Source organism: Melanotaenia boesemani, chromosome 20 (assembly GCF_017639745.1).
Source record: "Melanotaenia boesemani isolate fMelBoe1 chromosome 20, fMelBoe1.pri, whole genome shotgun sequence".
Classification (NCBI taxonomy): domain Eukaryota; kingdom Metazoa; phylum Chordata; class Actinopteri; order Atheriniformes; family Melanotaeniidae; genus Melanotaenia; species Melanotaenia boesemani.
In genome coordinates, this window is record NC_055701.1 from 15521967 (window position 1) to 15537899 (window position 15933).

General features: G+C 39.0%; 1 protein-coding gene across 1 annotated transcript in view; it reads left to right on the top strand.

Moving 5' to 3' along the window:
* Window positions 1-10169: 10169 nt before the first annotated feature.
* The window catches only part of stxbp6 (syntaxin binding protein 6 (amisyn)), a 66655-nt gene continuing 60891 nt past the window's right edge, over window positions 10170-15933 (top strand). Inside the window, exon 1 of the mRNA XM_041971674.1 lies at window positions 10170-10455. The gene's annotated coding sequence lies outside the window, so the exon portion shown is untranslated. The remainder of the gene's footprint in view (window positions 10456-15933) is intronic.

Sequence of the window (15933 nt, forward strand, 5' to 3'; positions counted from 1 at the left end):
CCAATATTAGACATTCATACCCGATTTATATTCTTGTTTGGTCTTTATCTATGCTGCATCTTTCTTGTCATAAATGGGGTTAGTCAGAGTTATGAGATATTTATGTGTTAGTGATTTTTAAGTTCCTGTCAGCAGTTGCTTAAATACAGTTATGCAGAAATGTCAGTTTGACATGGATTAAGCTGTCAAAAAGTGGCGCGATGTGTCTGCAGTAGTGATGAAAGAAATCAGCACCAGAGGTGGGAGAGAACACATCACCTCTCACACAGCTAAACATTGTAATGAAAGAGATGGCAGACTTTTTCTTTCCTTTTGTAATACCATTTTTCTTTTACATAAATTCCTTTTACACGTAAAGATGATAAACCTTTAAACTTAGACAACAGTGCTTTCCAAGTAGAAACCTTATGTTTTACACATGCACCAACTACGTTTTGCCACTAGATGGCAGTGTACAACCATGTACACCTTTGTGCAGCAGTGTAGCTGCTGCATCATAAACTTGACCAAAGCTGTCTTAAAACCAGACATGCTTATGTCCCAGCTGAAATCAAGTGGGAGGTAAAGGGAAAAACTCAAATCACCGAGGGTCTGGGTATTTGCAGGATTTTAGCCATTTCCTCTTCAGTGAACATGACATCATGTCCGATTGACACCTGCTGAGCACCTGGGATGTAGAGGTGTTTGGGGTGATAAATGGAAAGGGTCTAACACCAGCTGATGTCCCATCATGTGGATTGCCAACAGAGGCAGCATGAATTCACTAAGAAATGGTAAAGAAAGCTGTTTAAGATGATGATTACCATTAAAACTATTGATATTCTTTGAAAGGAATACAGTTGCAGCACATCTCATTAAATATTATAATGGTGTGGTAATGCTTCTGGAGTCCACATATTTGAGCAACTAACCTAAGCTTGGTGATCTAAAAACCTGCAAAGACCATTTCCCAGCTATCAGATCTAAGGTACGCCATGCTTTATGTCTGACAGTACTTTTCAATGGCCTGTGACCTTGTATCCACCCTACAGTCAGATGTGAGATCAGATGAGAAGCATCAGTGTAGGAACAATGAACTGAATTCTGCAAGAACATCCTGTTTCTGTGGAAAATTGGTCTCAGTCCAACACTTAAACTGTCAGATTTGGCTGTTATAACCCCCCCCCAAAAAAAAAACACTTGAAGCACTCAGCCAATCAAAACTAATTTATAGATCTAGATTTTGAGGCTGCCTTAATGCAACTATTATGCCCTTCTGCCTTTCTCTAAATCCTCTGATCTTCCCTATTTACCCCAATTCTCCAGTGGGATCTGGTCTATTGTGCTCACAGCTTGTATGGGAAATAAAGTCATCTCACCGATGGCTCCACCTACTGACGTGGAATTCCTGGGACCCCTAGGGAGGATGCTGGGTGGATGAAGGTCATGATGTGAAAGAAGAAAATGTGGGAAGAGACTTAACGGTGTCATATATAGATTGCGCTGCTCATGAACAATTCCTGCTTTTTGTAGGATGTGAAAACATAAACAAAATAGCACAATAGAGGGAGAACAGTAGCACCTGTTTCCATTAGCTCAGTTTCAAGGAAGTGTTGCTCAGCTTTCTTCACAGCCGGTTAACGTCGGTCTTAATGTCATGGAGCGCTCTGTCTGGGAAAGTGCTTCTGACATTCACTCCTCCTGCCTGCAGTGAACAGAGTCCTATGGATAATGTCAGCGGTGACAGCAGATGTGCTGGTCACTTGGTGTCAAATAACATTAGAAGGTTAAAGAACGCTTTTTTTCTTCTTCAAATAAGTGTTGTGACCTTATCCAGAACAATTGGATTTTATTTTCTTTTCTCAAACTCCTGTCACCGACTCTTAATACATCACCATCAGCTGGAATGTCTGGAGGCTGAAAGTCTTGATGCCAAAAAGACAGAAATGTCTTTGTTTTCATTCATGGTTGCTAAATGATGTCTCTTGTAGCTTCTCTTAAGCTCTGACCTTTCTTCTACAGTCAAGTTTTTAATGGATTGCCATGACATTTGTTTGAAACATTCCCCTCAAGATGAAATCTACAACCCTTTTTCTCCACAATTTACAGATCCCAGACCTTTAGTTTTAACCAAATACATGCAAATGCACCAATGCTGCACTTCATCTTTGATGAGATGACACTCCTGCATGGAAGTATTGTCATAATTGACAAGTTATCATTACACAGAATAATGATTGCAGACTGTTTTTGTCAAAGGTTTTAAATAGTGTAATTTTTAAAAACAGGAATAAAGCAATAATGATTTATTTAGGTCATATATTATACCTTTAAATTTTGCTATATATCATTTCTTCTTAATCTCCATCCATCCATTATCTTAACCACTCTTTCCATTACGGGTCACGGGTGAGCTGGAGCCTATCCCAGCATTTTGGCAGGTGAGAGGCAGGGTACACCCTGGACAGGTCACCAGTCTGTCGCAGGGCCAACACAGACAGACAAACAACCATTCACACACACACTCTCTCCTAGGGAGAATTTAGAATAACCAATTAACCTATCATGCATGTCTTTGGACGGTGGGAGGAAGCCGGAGACCCGGAGAGAACCCACGCATACACAGGGAGAACATGCAAACTCCACACAGAAAGGCCACCGTCCTCAAGGTTCGAACCTCCCCCCAGCCAAGATTCAAACCGGCGACCTTCTTGCTGTGAGGCTGCGGTGCTAACCACCACACCACCGTGCAGCCCTCTTCTTAATCTGTCAGCATAAAATGGAGCATTGGGTATTCCTGCTTGTAAATCAACAAGTGGTATCAATTTAAACTGGGGGAAAAAAACTGGCATGTATTTCCATTCTTATAGTTTTTGCAACTCTATAAAAACAAGATAGTAAATCATGTGACCTGTTAGAGTAATAAAAGAATATTCCCCACAATAAACTGCAAAAATAGGTCAAATAACACAGGCTTTGTCATGCTGTCCAAGCCCTTTCCACTTCTTTGCATAAGTTTCAATAGAATGTCACCACACACAGTTTCACATCTTTAATCAGTGAAGAGCTTCACACATGAAAGAGTTTGCATTCATCATCCCTTTTATCTTGGACAGTTAAGTTCATGGAAAAGGCTCAGTCTGGGCTAAACACTAGTGAGTGCCAAGACTCTTATCTTGATGTCATCGTATGCTCTCCAGAGCTGCTAAAATTACTTTATAGGCTCTGTGACAACATGTGTTCTGGTCAAAGTTCTTTTCTGTGCAAAGGCTAATACACCTATTCCAAAAAAAAGAAATACTCAATGTCATCATCATTTTCTGATTCATCTGGAGATGGTCAGCTTGGTATTAATTTTTTCCAGCAGATGTAACAGAATGAGGATTCTAAATTTTGGATGATTTTATAAAAGAAAGGTACATGTAGGTTTAAGGCTTTAGTGCAGAGATTGTTTCATTAATATCTACAAAAGAAATGATCTAATTTAGTCTGCTTTAGTTACATGAGAGCTGTCTCTACAATACACAACAGCTACATTTCATCAGCTGGATGACCACCACAAGCCAAGGTTCACCACCTTGTCAGTCTTAGTATGAGTGTGGGACATCACACATGCAGTCGCAGAAATTACAAGTATGTCATTAAAGTCTTGAAGTGAATCCAGAGGGTGTCCTCTAAGCTGATGAGGTCATGTCACATGGTGTTTATTGAGATGTGATGGGCCTCGTTGCAAGCCAAGGCGCTTGCTTCATTGCTTTCTGCAGCATGCAAGAATTGCATGGTTTAGCATACATACACAAGTGGAAGCTGAAGTACTTTTGTAATGGAAAGAGGTGGCAGTTAAAGCTACGTAATATGTTGCGCATTCCGGCTCATGAAACATTTAAATTTCAGTCCTATCCTGAAGTGTTTGCTGTGGGAGTAATTTTTAAAGTAATTCACTTATCCCCCCCAGGGACCTTTTGGTTTTAAGCACTGTAGCACAAAATTGGGTAATTTGCATTGCCTTGTGCAGTAAAACCTGTTTTGTTGGGCTAAATCTTGTTTTGCAGCTAGGTTAATGCAATTGAAAGGCCTGTTTTTGTGAGGGAATACATTTGGAACAAACAGGCTGGTGTCAGGTTGCTTTAATTTGTTTTCTTCCCATGGTGGTGACAGACCCTGTCTTTGACTGGAGCATGATGGGAACGTGTGCCTGCTTGGGATATGTTATGAAAAAAACCTAATATTACACAAATCAATAGCAATTTTTTCTTATTTTTTTATATAATGAAAGCATTTTTCATTTTCATGAACTCTGCCTCGTGTTCAAAATTAAAAGTTGTTAAGAAACCAGTCCTCTTGTATCAGTGGTATTAAAAAGCCTCACTAATGGCTTCTCTTTCAGTTTCATCCTCTTTTTTTATAACCATTTTGTTGATAAGTTTGTGTTATTCTCACAGTCTCAGTGGAGCCATGTCAATTTCTGTATCTCCATCTTATCTCCCTTTGGCGTCGTGGACATAGCCGCCTTTACCGAATGAAATCTATCTCTTGTCCTGCTGGCAATACAGACCAAATTGAACCTGTACAATAAAATTGGAATCTTTGCTCTTTGCTACCCAGAAGGCTCTTTTTTATTGATTGCTCAAATTAACTGCTTTTGATTGCTAGCTGGTAATAAAATGATAAGCTAAAGGGTGGGTGGATATCTAGCAAGCACGGACAGAGGAGAAAAAAACACAAAGATAGGAGAAAGAGACAAATGGCATCAGGTGGTGACATTTCCAGCACAATTGAAGATATAAAACATGGAAAAACAAAGTAAATATTGAAAGATTTCTTGGATATAATGTAGACTGGATGAATCTTTTTATGTGTGTAAGTCTGCCTTTTACATTAAAAAATGTGATAGATTTTTCTTTTGAGGCTGCTTCAGAAACACACACACTCAATGTCCTTAAACCCATCATTCAGCTGTCTAGTCGCTATGACAGAGATGGCTTAAGTTTGTAGTGTTTAATGGTGTGTGGCTCTATCACAAAGCCTTTTGCCCAGAATTTTGCTCTGAAATCTGACTTTAGTACACCCCAAAGTATCAGCTTTGATTCAAAATGTGTAGTCTCCTTCCATTATGTTTTTTTACTCTTGTATTAAGCTGGCTGCCTGTAGACAAAATTAATTTTTAAAGTGATGCCACAACGTATGATGGAAGGGGAAGTGACAGGAAAAGCTGACATTTTTCACGGCTGGAAAGTCTTTGTGTTCTGTCATGTTTAATTTTTTTCTCCACAAAAATAGTCTTATAAGAAACTGTGTATTCATCCACTGTTTCCACCTTGATTTCATGTTCATAACTCTCAAAATGTCTAAAAGAGCAAAGACAGCCAACAATGCTGATAGAACATTGATTGAATTGATGCTACTTTCATATTATAATGCAAATGTGAAATGCAAAATGAAGCTATTTCCAATCCTGACAGATACTGAAGCATCCTTTGCATATCTAGAACAATGAATCGTTCCTTTCACTGATCTTCAAAGGTCTATTAGTTGATGTCATGCAGAATGTGCTCTTGAGGAAGAAGAAGAGAAGCAGAAAATCCTTCTTTACTCTGAGGTAAAACACCTCATTTCAGAAAAAAAAAGAAAATCTAAAGTGTTTTTTTAGGCATTTATTCCCATAAATAGAAAATAGGATAATAGTGTAAAATCCACTGATTTGAGTTCAAATATTGTCTAAGTTTAAAATGTATTTAAATGCATGCAGGCATTTCTATTTACAAAAATCAGAATTCAAGATTTAAAGCCAATGACATTCTGTATATTTCCCATATTAAAATAATTACAAAACCAAGCTGCAATGACTGATGGAAAAATGAAAGTCCTCTCTTGCAGTTGGCTTGACTTACAGATGATGGACTGTTATTATCTGCCTCAAATCTAATTAAACTTGCTGTCCTCTGCAAAGGAATTTACTTCAAATTGTTATCAAGAAAATGTGGGCTTAAGAAATTATTTGGAAAGCTGATGGGAAAATTTTAAAGAAGTCTTTCTGTGGCAGCAGGAAGGTCAAACAGATAATTCCTAAATCAGAGGACTGTCTTTAACAATTGCTATTATTGTCGAAGTAAATGCCTTAAAAACAAGCCAAAGAAACATGGTTCTGCACCACACAAATGTTTTCTTTTACAAGTATGGCCAAAAAAACAAACTAAACATTGAAAATGGGGACAGATATTGAAGCATCCTTTGCTTCAGACAAAAAGAAAATATCTTTAGCTTTATGGTATATTTCTTCCTAATTAATCCACATGTAAGAGCTATTTTATCAGGCACCAGCTGCTAAAACTAAAACCAGATCAGAGGTCAAAACATTTTCTTATTTCACACCTCTTAAAGTTAATCAGAGCAGATTGTTCCACTTGATGTGACTCAGTAAAGTGAACCCTGCATGACAAGTGCACATGCACAAACATTTCACTGAATAAGTTTTATAGTTACCATGAAACCTCAAAATAACATGAAAGAAAGCAAAACACACAGTGTTTGATATTCTGTCTTTAAGATGCAACAACATACACAGTCAACAGCTGACACACACACACACACACAGTGCACACTCACTCTCTGAGGTAGAGAGCTCACAATATGACATGTTTTTGTTCCCTCTGTAACCACTGCCAGTGTCTGAAGTGTGTTTCATGCTTTACACTATGCAGCGTTAGCAACAAAAACACTTGAATTCAGTGTTTAATTAGAGCAGTGGAGACACAGAGACGGGGGAAAAAATAGAAAAAGAGACTCAACTAGAGAGCATGTATGGCCGCCATCTGGCCCTTGTGAGGAGATGAGAGGCAGTCAGTCAGTGGTTGGAGCAAAGGGGTTCCTCACACCGTTCCATTCCTCTTTTGTCAGATCTACATGTTTACCCATGACTGAGGCGCCTCACTCTCCCTAAACAGACCAGCATGCTCAGATCTTGGTGAGACAACTCAGGCTGGAAGGATGTTTATGTTTTCTGGGATTCTGGTGGGAGGGGTGTGCAGTGAGAATAGAGCCAAAGATGTACTTAGGTGAATGAATCCATAGTTGTCAACATTTTAATGCCATGGATCCACTGGCAGTGTATGTTATGAGGTCAAGTACACCCCAGATATGAAAATCATAAGCATCATAGAGAATTAAAGGAAAATAAGAAGTTGCAAAGATCATAGGACTTTATCAATCTTCCATTTATTTCTTCTCTCTGCTCAACATAGTGAGAGGATCAGTATTGTTCTGGTTTAATAAGGTACATAAAATGATGCATGAAGTCTCTTGAATTTTCTATTTAATTTAAGGACATTGCTGTAAAGAGACAGCTGGGTTTTAAAATGACTTAATATGAGAGTGGAATAGCTCTGATAAAGCAACGCTCAAGAATTTACTCCAAATATAGCCTCGTTTTGTATTACCATTACAGATGTTGTGTCTTTACAGATTAATATGACATAAAAGTATTTGACAACACTGAGTACTCTTATACAGGCATTTCCAGAAGCCTGGTAGGCTCCCCTACTACAGTGATGAAATTGCTCTTGTCAGTGCATAGCAACTACTCCTCTTAACTTCAAACAATACACCAGAATAGCAGTGATTTGTCAATTTTCCGCTGCCTTTTCCTTCCCCATAGATTTCAGAGCTATAACACGTCTTGGAAACTTCAAACCACACAAGTACAACCTTGAGGGTGTTCCTGTCTCTTTGGTGTGTCATGCACATCCAAAAAGCTAAGCTCAGCACTGAGTTGAGCAATGAGCAGGGCCAACTTTCAACATATTCATTGAGTAATCAGTCTTCCAGACTGTTATTGAGACTGGTAGTACCATACAAACAGCTCCACATGGTTCAGAGTTTTGTCTCTAACACCGGAACAAATCACTGACCAGGTTTTCCCTGGAGAGATCCGACTGTCTGGAATTGCAAACTTGCCTGCAGGAAACAGCTTTTAACCCTCTCAGCTTGTGTGTTTGAATCATACTCCCCCTCCTTTGGCCACCGTCTCATTTTCCATCCACCTGGAGAGAGTGAGTCATTTCTGTGAGAAATATTTCATGTAGAGGAGTGCAGACGTATAGTTAAACATTACAGTGTCACAAAAACATGTTGTCCCGCAGGTCTCGTTGCCAGAGCGGTCAAACAGAACATCTTTAAATCAGAGTAGATTGTCTGAATCGAAGCACAGGTTCAGGTAGTCTCAGGGGATTGGGTTATATGTTTTCAATTCTAAATCCCTGAGATGAAATATCTCCACATGCTGCACCAGATGCTTGAGCTGCTTGCTGTGTGGAATCCCAGAATCAAAGTGTTACATGTTCCCAAGGATGTTTGAGAAACATTCCTATTTGATTATTCTCGTGCCATCTGCTTAATTTGTTTATTAACTTTTAATGCTGCTGACTTAATGGTAAATACAGTGTATTCCTCAGTGGAAACTGCCTCACATCTGCCACTAAAACAACTGGTGTTACATTACAAGAACACAAGCAACAGTAGTAGCACAGCACAGAAATGTGAAGGCACGCAAAGTTTACCGTTTTGAGCTCTGGAGGAAACACAAACTTATTTTCTTTTTCTTTTCAAATGAAAAGACTGATGTTTGTTGGTCACTTGTGCATCATCAGGGGTTAACTTAAATGCCCATCAGCTCCCTCTAAAACATGCTAATGATCAGCTGCAGAAATGCAGAGGCAAAAAGAAATAACAAAAAACAAAACAGAAGCACATAAAACATGAACTCTCTAGGGTGAAACCGCAGCATCCAAGTCTGTCCCAAAGCAAGGCTGGGCTCACAAATGGAGCTTGGGCTATCAGGAGAGGAATTAGAGCTCTGTGGGGAATTTGGTTGACTCACAACCAGAAGAGCAAAACATTAGATGGACAAAGTCTCACACACAGACTCTTCACTGAGTGTGTGTGTGTGAATTCTTGTGGAGCAGATTCTTGTTGGCATGGCTGTAAGATAAAAGATGGTCACCAGCTGACAGTCCTGAATATTGGTGCCTCCCACTCAGTAAGCTGTTGGAAAAGGTTCAGGTAGTGTAGGCATGTCAAAACAAGTCATTCAAAGAAGTTATGCTACTTTTTTTTTTTTTTTTTTTTTTTTTTGTATGATGTTCTCAGGAAAAGCCTTGGTTCATTTTGTCACATTGCAGGAAATCTACAGGTTTGAGCTACAAAGACAGGGTACTGATGTTATCCTTAAAACCATTATAGCCAATAATACTCCCATATGTCACTAATAAGAGTCTGGTGACATGTTTTAGTAGTGGGGACATGCCTGAAGTGGTTGAGCTACTTTTGATTTTTATGATGACTTTGGGGGATGTTACAGTTACTTCTGTGTTTTTCACTTTGCCAACTATTAACTTCCAGACTGAGTTGTAAAACACATCTTTTACTAGTACTGCAGTCATCCTGTGGTACTGTAGGCTATATCATCAGGACTTTAAGTTTCTGGTGTGCGGCCAACTACTTCTTCGGATCTTGCACACCAGTCCAAACATATGATTTAAAGATGTTCACGTCACAAGTCTTTTATAACAGAAGGATTTTACAAAACCATGAAGACAAAATGTCTTTCTGTGGTGACAACCCAAGTTTAGGGGACGTGTCATAAGTTAAGCTTCAAAACAATAATTCTAAAATATGGACACCTTGGGGGTGCTCTAGTTATTATTAAGGGAAGTGTAATCAGACAAAAATATTTAAGGAAAGTCATAGATATGGTCACTTTGTTTTGTCAGTAGTCAGAATCCAGTTTGCAGTGCCTACAACAATTAACTTTCAGAAAGTTACTCTACTATACATTCATAGTTGCTCAAACGTATGAGCGTCTGGGTTTGGCATATAAACACGACTATTTTTCAAATAGGGCAACAGCTGAGCTTAAGTTTAAATCACCTAAAAACACTCGAATATTTGATTTAACATGTAAAATTTGCCCGTAAAAACTCATGAATGGGAATTGAGCTACCAAGTCCTGTACTTTTACTACAGGCGATAAATACCCATCCAATCCTCCATTTATAACAATCTGGGGATTTTCTTCATTTCGTTTGTTCCCTTGAGGAGGAGGCAACGCGGTGCTGTGACACTGCACGTGATTGGCGGGCTGGTTTATGTGTGTGTGTGTGTGTGTGTGTGCGTGGGGGGGTTTGCTACTGGTTTCCCATTCACACACAAACACACTCACACAGCGGCAGTCCGACTGGCGGTTCCCAGAAAAGGCAGCAGGGGAAAATAACTCCTCCGGCCGCTTTGCAACCAGCAACTATCACAGACGTGAAGTCGACGTGATGTCAGGCACGAAATGCTACTGTTTAGTGTAAGAAGACGGCTATCTATAAAGGAAGAAGCTGCAGAAAGAAGTGGGTGAGCAGTGACAGCTGGAGAGAAAGCAACCCAAGGATTTGTGGGGGTGCACGTGGAAAAAGGCTCTCTTAAAACACATCGGTAAGTAACACAAGCCTTACTTTTTCCTTTAGAAAAGCTGAAAGAGGGCACATTTGTCACAGGACATAAAAAAGTTTAATTAATATTCTATAATATCTTCCTTGTGTTTCTTCTTTGGCAAGTGGCACCGACTGCGTCAGTAACCTTTCTGCCACTCGGTCGGTGTAGGCGCGCGCCAGTTGCTTATTAACTGCGCACGTGATGGTGATTATCTTTGAAGCTCACTAAACATAGCTGTTTTTGTTTTTGTTTTGCTAGTCGTTTTCTAATCCTGCTGAGATCTCCTGGAGCAGACGATGTGTAAAAGTATTTGTTTTGACAAAAACTTGATAAATTTTGTTACGGAATCTCAAAAGTCGTCGTTGTTGTAGTTTATTAGTGTTTCTCTAGTAATCCGCGTTTGAATAGGTGCGGTGCTTATGCGATGTCCAGCTGCGTCGGAAAGAAGAATATGACTTTTATTGTTTTTAAATAAGCTTTAAAATGTCAAATATTTGAACAGATGAGGCAGTGAGCTTGTAAAATGTGTTATTTGGAAGTGCAAATATTCCAGAGAAAATTCAGTGTCTAAAAGTGAATCTGGGTGTTGTCCATATGAATAAGCGAGTATTGACTGTATGCCGTGTTTCTGTTGGCTATTTGTACATAGGTTCTTAAACATAATCACACTGACTGTGTATTTTATTAAAATATACATACATTTCTTTTTAATATTTTATCTACCAAATGTAATATTCCGGTTTTTGATTTGGGACTAATTGACTATAATGTGTTTCTCAGCATATCAACTTTTTTTTTAACCTAGTTGATTTAGTACAATGAAAATCAAAGATTGCCACCTTAGAGCAGCATTTACCTGTGTTTTAAATGGCAGTATCCCACAGGGAGGACAATTCCTATGTCTCCTTTGTTATCTGTCTGTGGTGGATTGGCACAGGTTTGGACATTTAGGTCAAATTAGCTGTGAGACTCCCCAGTGGCTTTAACTAACCCACTTTAATTGAAATGTTACTACTTCCTATATAAGAGTTCAGGGTTTAATTAGCTCTGTCAAGCCGGGAAGGATACACTTATACCTTATACCCCATAGTGTCCATTTACAGTCACCATAATGTAAACTGTGGAGTCGGCTCCCTCCCTGCGTCCACGACCTCTGCTTGTTCTGTTGCTAGACAAAACATATCCTTGAGCGCAGACATAAAGATATTTGTTTCTTCAGAGGGTCAAATGGTGAAAAAGCAGAACAAAAGCAGCTTGTCAGTTTTCCTGACAAATTGATACTAATATCTAGAGTCCCAGAGGAATATAGACCTCTGAGGCTGTAATCGCCTTCCCTGTATTATGAACCCTGTGCTGTGATGTAAAGCAATAGGTCTGTTTGTAATATATTTAATTTATTTTAAGCCTTTTTACCTCATGAATATAGCTGCTTATTGCTCCAAGCTCATCTTTCATATCTTCTTCTTTGGCTGTGTACACTGATCTAATGCTTTTGCTTAATGCACATTTGCCTTTGTACTGTTACTGCCCCATGTTTTTGTCTCAGCATATAACAAAGTCAATTGTGGTAATGATCCTTGTAGTATTTGAAACAGCCGTTGGTAAGTGCGGGGCATTTGCTTTTTAGCTGTTTACTCAGTCCCTCTGAAATGTTTTATAGCTATGAGGTGCTGGCCTATAAAGAATGAGCTCATTTGAAGGCTGGGCATGTCATTCATTGAATTATGGTTTAACCATGCCTTTCTGACGCTTGATAACCTGCACCAGCAGCCGAGCCACCTAGAAAATGAATGACTTCTTCCATATCTTTTATTTTCAAAAACCTGTTCCCGTTGAGTATGCTACTTTATTGTACATCTTTTCTATGATTTATAGTTTCTTACATTCACAACATAAACTAGACATAATAGGACATATATGTAACCTCAACTTCACTTTTTGTCTCATAGTAATACAGTGTGAATTGGTTGTTTTCTACCTTGTGAAGGAAAGAAAAGAATTTAGTTCCTGTAAAGATGTAAATTGACAAGACAGGAAAAAAGAGCAGTAAAACGTTGAGAATGATCCTGAGGCACAAAACCATTCCTGATCTGATTGGAGAATTTCCAGCAAGCTGCTATTAAACTCCCTCAAGGATAAAGTGGAACACAAATTACAGGAGAATTTCCCAGAATGGCCAATTATGGATGTCATATGGAGACAGATTTTATTCCCTTAGTGCATCTTCTAAGGTGGTACTTTGAAGCAGAACTGTTAAAACTATGGACTCTCTATTAATGACTTTCATTTCTTTGTCTCATGAAACACCAGCAGGTGGTTCCTCAGGGTAAACTGAAATGTGTAGCTGTATTATGTAATAGTTCTTAGTATTAGCATAATACTTAAACTTAACAAAAGACCTTTTTTTCCTTTTATTTTAATATTTTTGTTGGTTTATTTGTGATACAGTTCTGCACCATTGTAAGGTAACATATCCCAGACTGGCACTGATAGCTCAGAAACAGCAGGATAGATGGTGTAATCTCTCAATTATTTTATGAGAGGTAACATTCACCATCTGTTCATGCGGTGATCCTGGATACTGCTCATTCAAAGTGACACTGTTGAATGACATCACTTTCTAAAGATCCAGTCTATGAAGATGGGTGAACCGTGGGAGGCTTTTTTTTTCTTCAAGGTCTTGTACAGAGCCATGAGTCAACATGAAAGATGTGTATGAAAGGCTGCAGATGAGACACTATGTTTTATTTCTTTCATATATCTCTGAGGGAGAAATGTGGAATGAGAGAAACTATTTTGTCTCTGAAAGTTTCCAAAGCAGTTATCAGTGGGAGGAGTAGATGTGCCCTTTTTCAAGAAGGCAGGACAAGTTTATTTGTAAGACACAATTCAACCACAGGGTGATTCAAAGTCCTTTAAAGAATACAAGAAGCTTAATTTAACATTAAAAACTAAAGAAAAAGGGGGAAAAAACACTGGATAAAAACAGTATTCACATATGATCAAGTTTAAAAATTCAAGCTTAAAAGAAAAGGATGAATTTTTTAGCTGGTTATCTTGCCAGATCAGATCAGAAACTAAGGTTTACTTTTCAGTCTCAGAGCAGCTAATGGATCTGGCATTGCTTTCCCTCTTGACATGACACCCAGTAGTTCTTAGTAAAGCTGTGGGCTTACCAGGAAGAAAAAGAGGGGAAAGATACTTGTTGACACTCCAGTGCAGTGGATGTGTTTTTCACTGAATGCTTATTTCAGGAGTAAAACTCACTGTTTCATACCTATGGTCATAACACACACTGTACTATAAATATTTGGAGTGTTTTAAAAGGGATTAGATGTGTGTGTGTGTTTTTTTAACCTTTACATACTTGCTTCAAGACTAGTATGTGTTCAGTAAAATGTGGCTGTTGATTTTCAGAAAAGAGATATTTATTTATTTTGTTCTCAAATCCAACAGCAGGCGTTACCAAACAGAGTTGGGTTCAAGCTGTCAGCCTAAAAGAAAGATCTTACATGGACTAACTGAAAGAAAAATTCTAATAGCCATTCACTGGTCTTCATTATATAAGACAGAAAAAAAGACCATTTTTTTCTTGTGTGCAGTAGAACTCAGATTTGTATAATTTTCAGTAGTGAACAGGACAAACCGCCCACACTTTCCAGGAGTGTTCCAGTGCAATGATCAAAAAATAACGGCTACCTGAATATGTAGGAAACACTTGTGCATGTGTGAAATCTCAGTCTTTTACACATCTTTGTATATCATCTACATGTCTTTTTTTTAATGGTGTAAAGCTCATTTTTACACCAGCTACCAGATGTGAAAAAGACTGGATTAAATGTGGGCATTGATATATTTACTGTGTTTAGCTTGTATCAGCTGCTGGCTTTGGTTTTGAGTTTTTCTGCCTCTCGAAGGGAAATTAAATGCACACTTCCAGTTAAGCACATCATTATATCACCCGCCTGTCTTTTGGGTTTATTTCTTCCATTTCTGCTTCTGCTCCTCATGCCACTGGTTGGCTGGTTGCTGTTGCTTGTGAACACAGTATAGAGGAGGACTGTATTGAAGCTTGAAGAAGTGGCTGTGCAGGACAACTGAAAGCCCCACTTCACTGAGGCCCCAAGAGAGCTTTGAGCACTGAACATATTTCACATCAACACACTAAGCAAGAAGGGTGCACGGGAATGCACAGGGACAGTACTGCTCTTTTGATAGCTTTGCATTACACAGCCATCGTTAATGAAATGTTTTGAAAGGGGTTTTGTGTGAAAATAGGGTGATAAGCAGCTGTTAGATAAGTGCATTTCTTTCACTGCCCCAGTATTTCCTCGGCTACAACTGTTCACCTCTTCACTGTTAGCATTACATAACACTGTACGAAGTCAAACCATAAGCTGTACCCAAGCTGGCTACATTTTACAGCTTGGAGGTTCCCATCTCCCCCTCCTCCTATTTTCTCTTTGTACTTTCTTCCACATGTCTCCATCTCCTTAACCCCCCACCCTCTACCCACCAGCGTGTATTCCAGCTTGTGACAGCTTGCGGGGAGATGTGCCCAGTTTTCCTTCTTAGCTGTAGGATGGAGTACAAGAGAATGAGAGATGTTGCAGTTTTGAGCTCCACAGAGAGCAAGTCTCTCAATTTGTTTAAGAAAGCAACAAGAGCAGCGGCTTTACAGCAGTTAACCTTGATCTCTTTGGTTTTCTTTTATTCGTTGTACTAAATGATTATTGAGTGGAGAATGGAATATAAAACATCTTCTGTTGTTATGTCATTATGAAACTAAGCTTCTCTAATATTACAGTCAGACTGAAGTTTTTCACTCCGGTTTTAAAGCATTTCAGAGTACTGAGTCTACACTCTTAAAGGTTTTAAATGACCTTTTATTAGTTACGGATGCTGGTAACTCATCCATTTTAGTTCTTTTAGTTCTCAGTGCTGCCTTTGATACTGTTGGCCATAGTATCCCCATTTCTAGGCTGGAGCATTCTGTTGGCATAAAATGAACTGCTTTAAATGGTTTAAATCATGTTTAAGTGACAGGATTTTTTTTCTGTTAGGAGATTTCTCCTCCTCTTCAGCTCCCCTCACCTGCATGGTCCACCAAGGGTCCATCCTTTGTCCAGTCCTCTTTTTATTGTATATGCTTTCTTTAGGCTCCATCCTTAAGAAACATGGGCTCTTTTTTTCACTGCTGGGTGGATGATTCTTGAATTTATGTTCCCCTAAAGTGCAACACCTCATCTCCAATAGAAGTTTTATTGGGCTGCCTAGATGGGGTTAAAGCTTCTTTCAGCTAAGAATAATATTTAAACTCAAACCATTCCTCTCCTTTTCTGACCTTAGGAAAGTAATACATGTTTTTAATCAGATGCTTCTGGTTGTCCCGAAGCTCAGGTTAAAACACGGGTGACAGAGCTTTTTCTGTTGTTGGCCGCCACCACATCAGGACCTCACTAGCAGTGGATGTTTTTA